Source organism: Mirounga angustirostris, unplaced genomic scaffold, assembly GCF_029215605.1.
Source record: "Mirounga angustirostris isolate CCGP_5_RB_7025 unplaced genomic scaffold, mMirAng1.0.hap1 SCAF_4, whole genome shotgun sequence".
Taxonomy (NCBI): domain Eukaryota; kingdom Metazoa; phylum Chordata; class Mammalia; order Carnivora; family Phocidae; genus Mirounga; species Mirounga angustirostris.
Genome location: NW_026991712.1, coordinates 112641245 through 112651324, shown reverse-complemented (window position 1 = coordinate 112651324; position 10080 = coordinate 112641245). Strand labels below are relative to the sequence as shown.

Sequence of the window (10080 nt, the reverse complement as noted above, 5' to 3'; positions counted from 1 at the left end):
CCCCAGAAGCCCCTCTTGCCCCTATTTTAACACTACCTTCTTCCTCCCCAGAAGTAAGTACTGTTCTGTCTTCTAAAACCATAGATTAGTTCTGTCTTTTATTTTGTGTAGAGGCAATCATAAATAATACACTTTTTAAAAACTTTTACAACTTCACTTTAATAAGTCTTATACAGGCTTACTAAAGAAAAGTATTATACCCTTTATACCATAATAAAAATTGAAAATTTACATTCCAACTGACTAGCTTAAAGAGTTTAAGACCACTTCCACATTTATAGAGCCTAATTAAGGCTAGACAAGCACATTCCTATCTTCCATGTCATATTTAATCCTTTTGTCCTGAGAAAGGAGGCTTAGCTGTTTCTTTCTTCAATTTCTTTTTCTTGTTCTAGTATCTTTGTAGGGTGAGATTAACATTTCCAGAATTTTGGAAAAGTTCACTTTACAGCAGCTGAACAGAGCAGACAGTCTCTGAGTTGCATTCTTTCTGGTTAAGTGCTGGATACACTTGGCTTGTGTTTTACTGAGGGATTCAAGTATCTGACCAGTTCTTAAACCTGTTAAAACTTATACTTGCTGTATTTCTGTTCCAAACGGCTGAAAGAGCTCTAGTAGGATCACACCCAAGCTATACATATCTGATATGGTGTCACACTCAGGTCCTTCTAACTCTTCAGGTTAAGGGTACTGACAAGTACCTACTCTGGAAGTATGTGTTGGTGTTCTCTTGCCATGTCTATTGATCCAGTCTGTGTTCTTCTGTATGATGTCTGTGCAGGCCAGACCAAAGTCTCCTATTTTTACTTGCTTGGCAGGGCCATGAGGAAAATATTTCTGGGCTTCAGATATCTGTGTATTATTCTCATGTTATGAATATAAAATACACCTTCCTCCAATTCTTGAAAGATTTTTATTGCAACACTGGCCATAACATAAGGACATGCAGATTGGCCCCCACACTCCTGGCCCTGCTTGTTTCTCCCAGCTATCCAGTCCCACAGAGAGAGTCCCACAGCTGGATCTGGATGTGCAACATCAGGTGACACTCCATCAGGTGATGTCTGCCCCAACAAGTTTTAAGTTTTCTTTAGAAGATTCCTCGATGGATATGAAATTCTCTTCAAAGTCGCAATCATGCCTAAGTGGCCGCTGATGTTCAACAATCTGGAAGACAAATCAGCCAAGCCATTTTCTTGGAGTAAAATGAATGATTCAAATTCACTGGCATCTTTTGTGACTAAATTGGTGATATAGTTCATCAGTCTGTTAGTCTGATTTTCAATGCCAGATTCTTCTAAGGATTTTTCTTTTTCTAAGGTGAACTTGGCGAGGATAGTGGATGAGCTGTTAACTTTAATCATTTTTAACATCATATTGATTTTTGTCGTCCTCCTGGTTCCAACCTCACTTCCAGAGATGGCAGCTGAATAGAAATTCTACCTTGCATTTGGGCCACGGGAACATGTTCTATCCAAGCATTATGATGGCCCTACAATTAGGATACCGAAGACCTGCCAATACCTTCACTCACCATAGTACCTTCATGCAATCTGTTTAGTTGCACCCTTAATCAGGATTTTTTTTATTGCAAATTTTTAATTGCAAAATACTGACCATCTAATTTATTCCTGATCTTGTATACTCTTTCATATCTACCTTTTCCTAAGGTGGCAAGCTGTTGTAATTCATTTAAGTAACGTGAAGTTTGTTCTTCAGAGCTACTTCCCTTGATCTGATCTTCTGGATGTGAGAATTATCATCTCAAGGATCCTGAGGAGCTCTTTCTTTAGGTGACCTCATTAAATAAGCAATAGCTTGGGGCGCCTGCTTGCCTCAGTCGGTAGAGCGTGTGACTCTTGATCTTGGGGTTGTGAGTTTAAGCCCCATGCTGGGTGTAGAGATTACTTTAAAATATATTTTTTTAAAGATTTACTTATTTTAGAAAGCAAGAGAGAGCACGCAAGTGGGAGTAGGGATAGAAAGAGAGGGAGAGAAGGTGGATGGGGGCTAGAAGAGGGCTGCCAGCATTCTGGGTGCCTCACAGCCCTGGGCCAGGAAGTCCATGACAGGTGCCATGCACAAGCACATCCTGTTCCATCGCCTTCTGCCTCACGCTCCTGGGTCCTGGAGCTGCTCCCTAGTGTCATGGACTGCAGCCCTGCCTGCCTGCCAATCCAGTGCCACCTCACTCAGCACCCCAATGTACTCTTTTTTTTTAAAGATTTCATTTATTAGAGAGAGAGAGCACAAGCAGGGGGAGTGGGAGAGGGAGAAGCAGACTCCCCACTGAGCAGGGAGCTGGATGCAGGACTCTGTCCCAGGACCCTGAGATCATGACCTGAGCTGAAGGCAGATGCCTAACCGACTGAGCCACGTAGGCACTGACCCCCCCTCCCCTCGCAGTGTGCTATTTTATTTGATCATTGTTATATTTGTGAGTATACTGGTTTTCTGATGCCACTGTAACAAATTACCACAAACTTAGTGACTTAAAACAACACAAATTCATTCTTTTATAGTCCTGGAGATCAGAAGTCCCAAACTTTTCATTAGGCCAAAGTCAAGCTATCAGCAGGGTTGGTTCCTGAATCTGAAGGTTGTAAATGGAACATCTGTTTCCTTGCCTTTTTTCAGCTTCCAGTGGCTGCCTGTAGTTTTTGTGGCCCCTTACCTGGTATTAAAGCCTCTGCTTTCATCATCACATCACCTTTTTTGTAGTCTAATCTTCCTCTGCCTTTACCTTTAGGGCCCACCTGGATGATCCAGGATAATCTCGTTTCAAGATCCTTAATCACACCAGCAAAGCCTCTTTTGCCACATAAGATAACATTCACAGGTTCCCGGAGTTAGATCCTAGATATCTTTGGAGGCCATTATTCAACTTGCTGGAGTGAGATTTACTCAGAGTGTATGTGTTTATAGTCATTCATTCTCACTGCTGAATAGTATTTCATTAGTTTAACCATTTTTATTATATCCAAAATTTTTCCATTCTGCCATTGATGGGTATTTGAGGAATTTCTAGTTCCTGGCTATTATGAATAACGCTGTGGAGAACATTCTTATACATGTCTTTTGGTGACTGTACTTCTGTTGCACTTCTGTTGAATATATACCTGGGAGTGGAATTGCTGGGTCATGGGGTGTGCACATATTTGGTTTTAGTATGTATGTCAATTTTCCAAAAGCTTATTAGATGGCACTATTTTAATATGTACCATTATAATGAATTACTCTAAAGGTCTAGAGGCCTGACAATGTTAGTGAATTTCTCAAAATACCTAAATTTTACCAAATGAGTTATATTTGCTACAGCAGGTCTGTTGTTATTTAATATCACACAAGATGAAAATAAAAGCAAAAGTATTTGTTCTTATTACAGACACAGTAGTATTGTGCACTCAGATTATTGCTCCTCAGAAGAAATGCAAGTTTTAGGTAATCATAAATAGTATGTTGAGTTTATAAATAGAATGTTTAGTTATGGAAAATATATGATTTACATTTTTAATTGAATTAAAATGTTTTTGTTATAACCTTTTTTGGAAATACAGATATTTCCTCATACCCAAATGGCCACGGAAGAATTATCTAATCCAGATGGCATAGACACTGCCTTCCACTGGGCTTCACTTGGATTGTGTTTGTTTCTTTTCTTCTCCTCTGTCCCCAACACCTTGGCCCCCTCTACTTTTTACCTTGCCCCACAGCATAGAATATTATGTGTAGGATTGGCCAGGGTGAAGAGAATGACTGCATAAATAGCATCCTTTCACCTACCCCCACGCATCACCACTGATCCTTCTCCTATTTCCTCAAAATAAAAGATCTACTCTTACATATGTATTTAAATTTGCTTTTTCCCTATACAAGATATAAGTGAAAAGAGATGGTAGGGAAGCAAAGAAGGCAACTTTTAACTTATAATCAATTTCTACCAGAAATCAAGCAACTTAGAACCTTAGAATTTCTTAATTTCTTAGAACTTTTTAGGATTTCTCAACCTCAGCGTTATTGGCATTTGGGGTCAGTTAATTCTTTGTTCTGAGAGGCTTTCCTTTGTGTTGTGAGTTTAGCAGCATCCCTGGCTTCTATGTATGTACTGGGTGCCAGTAGCACCCCCCACCACTTGTAACAACCCCAAAATGCCTCCAGACATCCCTAGATGTCTTGGGAGGGGGTGCAAAATCACCCCTTGTTGAGAACCTTACAACATCTGGGTTTTTACTTTTAGGATAGCGTACTGGGGAAAGACTGAAATTGAACCTCTGTTTGGAAGCAACACATGGTGTAAATCGATAAAGACAAAAAGAAGCAAGGTGATTTGGAGAGAATAGGCCCAGGATTAAAATATATTTTGAGGAAAGTAAAATCTTAAAGGTGGCTCTGACTTCACATCTGTAGATCTCTGTACCCCCTAGAAAGCTGGTCCAGTTCTTAAAAAACTACCTGCTTGGGGCTCCTGGGTGGCTCAGTCGGTTAAGCGTCTGCCTTCGGCTCAGGTCATGATCTCAGGGTCCTGGGATAGAGTCCCGTATCGGGCTCCCTGCTCAGTGGGGAGCCTGCTTCTCCCTCTCCCCCTGCTCATGAGCTCTCTCTCTCTCTCTCTCTCTCACTCACTCTTTCTCTCAAATAAATAAAATCTTAAAAAAACTTTTTTTTTTTTTTTAAATCTACCTGCTCATTGCTTTTCACCCAGAGATCCTAGCCAAACCCAGTTTAAGATAGATCAGGTATACTGTCTCATTACAGTGTATATCTTTTAACAAGTATTTTTTAAATTGCTTTTATTTTTTTAGTTTTAATTTTTTTAAGATTTTTTAAGATTTTATTTTATTTATTTATTTGACAGAGAGAGACAGCGAGAGAGGGAACACAAGCAAGGGGGAGTGGGAGAGGATAGGGACGCCTGGGTGGCTCAGTTGGTTGAGCGTCTGCCTTCGGCTCAGGTCATGATCCCAGGGTCCTGGGATCGAGCCCCGCATCAGGTCCTGGGATCGAGTCCTGCTCAGCGGGGAGCCTGCTTCTCCCTCTGCTGCTCCCCCTGCTTGTGCTCTCTCTCTTTCTCCCTCTCTGACAAGTAAATAAGATCTTTAAAAAAATGTATATATATAATATATACATATATGAGAATAAGCCTTGGAGAAGGTGCTGCCTCCACCTTTATTTATTTATTTATTTTTAAGATTTTATTTATTTATTTGACAGAGAGAGACACAATGAGAGAGGGAACACAAGCAGGGGGAGTGGGAGAGGGAGAAGCAAGCTTCCTGCTGAGCAGGGAGCCCGCTGCAGGGCTCCATCCCAGGACCCTGGGATCATGACCTGAGCCGAAGGCAGATGCTTAGTGACTGAGCCACCCAGGCACCCCCTGCCTCCACCTTTAATGTAAGAATTGTTTCATAGTATTCCAGTCAGGCTGTTTTGGAGGTTGGGCAGCTATAAATCCTTACTTCACAGCCTCTTGATGTTCCCAGCTGAATCTTGCCGTAGCCTCCTAACTGGCCTTGCTGCCAGTCCCTCCTTGTTCTGATCTCTCCTTCACATTGCTAACAGTGTTATTTCTGAAAATACAAATATGACTATGAGACTCCTCTGCTCCTCAGTGATCATAGTATTAAGTCCAAACTCCTAAGCATTACATAAGGTATGTTTTGTAACATGATTCAACCTTTTCTACACTTTCTCAATTAAGCTGGAATATGGGCTGAATAATGCCATCTCTTTTATACTTTACTACCTTTGCATGTGCTTCTTCCCTAATCTGGATTGACCTTTTCTTCACCTGGCAAATGTCTAACCATTCAGTAAGATCCAGCTTAAATTTTAGCTCCTATGTAAAGTTTTCCCAAATGCCTCAATGCCTAGATACTCTCTCTCTGCATATCTGCACCTGTGATACATATTTCTATTTTCAAATCCATAATACCATACTATATTTGTTTACAATTTTTTTTTTTTTAAGATTTTATTTATTTCACAGAGAGAGACACAGTGAGAGAGGGAACACAAGCAGGGGGAGTGGGAGAGGGAGAAGCAGGCTTCCTGCAGAGCAGGGAGCCCAATGCGGGGCTCGAACCCAGGACCCTAGGATCATGACCTGAGCCGAAGGCAGACGCTTAACGACTGAGCCACCCAGGCGCCCCTTTATAAATTATTTGTATTACAGTGGGAGCTGCTAGAGAACAGGGACCATATCATTATTTCACTATCCCTAGCAACTGATAATAGTGAAGTTTTTTGCAGTTGAACTTACAAATATCTGCTTGTGGTCAGCCCTCCTTTCACCTGATGTTCCACAACATTTGCTCCTAGAGCTATAATACAATATACAGTCACTCAGTAAATATTTGATGGTGATGATAACGGAAAAGAAGAAAAATTACATTTCATGTACTATGTTTAAGAAGAAAGGTCCTTTTATTTAAGAAAAACTGTCAGGAAGGGGCCCCTGGGTGGTTCAGTCAGTTAAGCGTCAGACTCCTGATTTCAGCTCAGGTCATGAAAATGGGGTCATGAGATCTAGCCCCCAGTCGGGGCTCAGTAGGAAGTCTGCTTGAGATTCTCTCCCTCTCCCTCTGCCACTCCCCCTGCTCTCTCTCAAATAAATAAATAAATATTTAAGATTTTTAAAATTTATTTGATAGAGAGCACAAGCAGGGGGAGCGGCAGAGGGAGAGGGAGAAGCAGACTCCCCACTGAACAGAGAGCCCAACACAGGGCTCGATCCCAGGACCCCTGAGCCAAAGGCAGACGTTTAACCGACTGAGCCACCCAGGAGACCCTAAATAAATCTTAAAAAAAAGAAAAGAAAAAAAAACTGTCAGGAATATGGTATTTCAATACCATAGCACATAATTAACTAGAAAAACAGAGGGCACTCAAGGTATTTCAAGCAAAGAGTGATATAATGCAAGGAATTAAGTAATAAATTATTGGAAGAACTAGAAGAGCAAAAAGGAAAGTCAGACCATATTGCCCAGTGATGAGGAATTATGAGAACTCCCTCAGAGCCTCCACTCATCTACTGACTTTCACTCATGCAGGAGCCCTGTTACTGCATAAGAAATCACTTAAAACTCAGCAGCTTAAAACGACAATCATATTATTAATCACAGTTCTGTGAATTGGCTGGACTCAGCTGAGTGGTTGTGCTTCACATGCTGTTTGAGGCTGCAGTCATCTGAGGGCTCAACTGGAATGAAATGTCCAAGATAACTCACTCACATGGCTGGTAGTTGGCACTGTCAGGTGGGATCTCATCTGGAGGGGTCATTTGCAATTCCTTGATTCTCCATGTGACTTGAACTTCTTAGAGCATGGTAGGATTCTAAGAAGGAGTGTCTCAAGGGTGTTCCCAAGGGAAGAAAATAGAAACTGCCAGTCCTCTCAAGCTCTGGGCTCAGAAGTCCCAAAACATTACTTCCACCACATTCTATTGCTCAGAGCAATTTCAGGGCCAATCTAGATTCAAAGGGAGAAGATACAGGTATCTCTCACTTTTTCAAAAGTTCAAGTTACGCCACTCACTTAAGAAAGACCTACATTGGGGCACCTGGGTGGCTTAGTCAGTTAAGCGTCTGCCTTCGGCTCAGGTCATGATCCCAGGGTCCTGGGATTGAGCCCCGCATCGGGCTCCCTGCTCAGGGGCGAGTCTGCTTCTCCCTCTCCCTCTGTGATCTCTCTCATTCTCACTCTCTCTCAAATAAAATTTCTTTTTAAAAAGACCTACATTAGTACCTATTTTCACTAACCAAAAGAAATCTGAAGGGGCTTTTTGCTTTTACAAAAAAAAAGATGAAAAGGGAAAATAACATTCAGGGTTTGTTTGGCAGAGAGCCCATATAGAGGCAGGGTGCACACTGAGCAGCAGAGTAGCATCGCTAACTCCTTCCCGGGGAGTTAGCCTCTCAGCATCAAGTTGCCATGGCTTTGAACTGAGTCTGTGAGCATCTCTGCTTTATCGTGATTTATTTTGTTCATCTGTTAGCAAGATGTGTCCCAAGGTGTGAGAAAAGCCTAAGAAAGGTTATTTTTTCAGTCTGGGAATGCTCAAAATTTTTTTTCATCTAAATTAATAGTAATTTCTTCTTTGCCTCATGCCATTTCAGTTTACCAAAGTTTTCATGGAACCGCTCTACTTTCGGATAGCAGGGGAGACCATAAGCATACAGGAAGAGGATGAATTGTTGGGAGCTATCTTTAGAGACTCTCTGCCATGCTTGTCTTTGCACATGCTTCTTCTTTGCTCTGAAAAGAGCTTACATTTCAGCCCACATCTAGAGCCTTCCCTGATACCTTCAATGCACGGTCAGTAGCCGCTTCCTCCGCATAGTCTGTGCCTGTGGTATATATTTCTATTTTTGTATCTATCATTCCTTATTATAATTTGTTTGCTTACATATTTTTCTGTGAGAGTGTCTAGGGGACAGTAATCATGTCATCATCATCTCCATATCTCTAGTAACTCTCACAGTAAAGGTTTTTGCACCAAGAACAGATGGTGTAGGACACCAGACTAAATTAGTACTGACCACAAGCAGATAATAACACATAATTGAAATAGCTTCATTGTTTAGTCCACTGTGTGGTTGAATGGTGACCCCAAAAAGATATGTCTATGTCCTAACCCCCAGAACCTATGAATGTGACCGTATTTGGAGAAAAGGGCTTTGCAGATGTAATTAAATTAAGGATTTTGAGATAAAATCATCCTGGATTATCTGGGTGGGTCCTTAATCCAATGACAAGTATCCTCATGAAAGACATACAGAGGTGGGGTGCCTGGATGGCTCAGTCGGTTAAGTGTCTGACTCTTGGTTTCAGCTCAGGTTATGATCTCAGGTTTGTGGGATCAAGCCCTGCATCAGGCTCCGTGCTCGGGCGGGGGGGGGGGGGGTCTGCTTCTCTCCCTCTCCCCCTGCCTCTCCCCCTGCTCACATGCTTGCTCTCTCTCTAAAGTAAATAAATCTTTTTTTTATTTTTATTTTTTAAAGATTGTATTTATTTATTTCACAGAGAGAGACAGCGAGAGAGGGAACACAAGCAGGGGGAGTGGGAGAGGGAGAAGCAGACCTCCCGCCGAGCAGGGAGCCCGATGCGGGGCTCGATTCCAGGACCCTGGGATCATGACCTGAGCCGAAGGCAGACGCTTAACGACTGAGCCACCCAGGCGCCCCAATAAATCTTTTTTAAAAGAGATTTTTATTTATTTGAAAGAAAGTGAGCACGAGAGAGCAGGCATGCATGTGCACGATGGGGGGAGGGGCACAGGAAAAGGGAAAGAACAAGCAGACTCTTAACTGAAAACGGAGCCCGAGATTCGAGGCTCTGTCATAGGACCCCAAAATCATGACCTGAGCCAAAATCAGACGGTTGACTGACTGAGCCACCCAAGGGCCCCAGTAAATAAATAAATCTTTAAGAAAAACCACACACACACAGAGGAGAAAACAGAAGCACTGGAGAAGGCAATGTGAACCCAGAGTCAGAAATTGGAATTATGCAGTGACAAATCCAAGGAATGCCTGGAGCCACCAGAAGCTGGAAGAGGTAAGGAAGGATTCTCCTCTAGAGCCTCTGGAGGGAGAATGACTCTGCTCACACATTGATTTTGGGCTTTTGACCTCCAGAACTGTGAGAAAATTAATTTCTGTTGTTTTAAGCCATCCAGTTTGTGGTAATTTGTTATGGCAGCCTCAGGAAATAATACAGACTGTGGGTCAATTCTCTGTTGGTTTGCAGCCAAAGATTAATTAATATAATGATTATTTTTAAGTTCAAGCTAAGCATATGGAAAAAAGGTATTGGTAGTAATTCAGGAAAAGATCCTGGAGTCCCTGAAAATTTTTTCCATAGGATTTCAAACTAAGATTGATATCAGTGTTGTCAGATCTGGGATTTAAGCATATCTCTGACTCCACTTCACTTTCCCCTCCACTCTCCCTCAGGGACTAATGGGTGGTAGCAGAGATGAAAGTTATACCCTCCTTAAGACCATTTTTTTTTTTTTTAGAAACTTTATTTTCCATCAACCTTCTTTCCATTTTGTTTGCCTTTGTGGAAGAGGAAGACCGC

At 41.9% G+C, this 10080-nt stretch overlaps 1 pseudogene; it reads right to left on the bottom strand.

Moving 5' to 3' along the window:
- Window positions 1–294: 294 nt before the first annotated feature.
- On the bottom strand, window positions 295–2699 carry LOC123860312 (eukaryotic translation initiation factor 2-alpha kinase 1-like; annotated as a pseudogene).
- Window positions 2700–10080: the final 7381 nt, after the last annotated feature.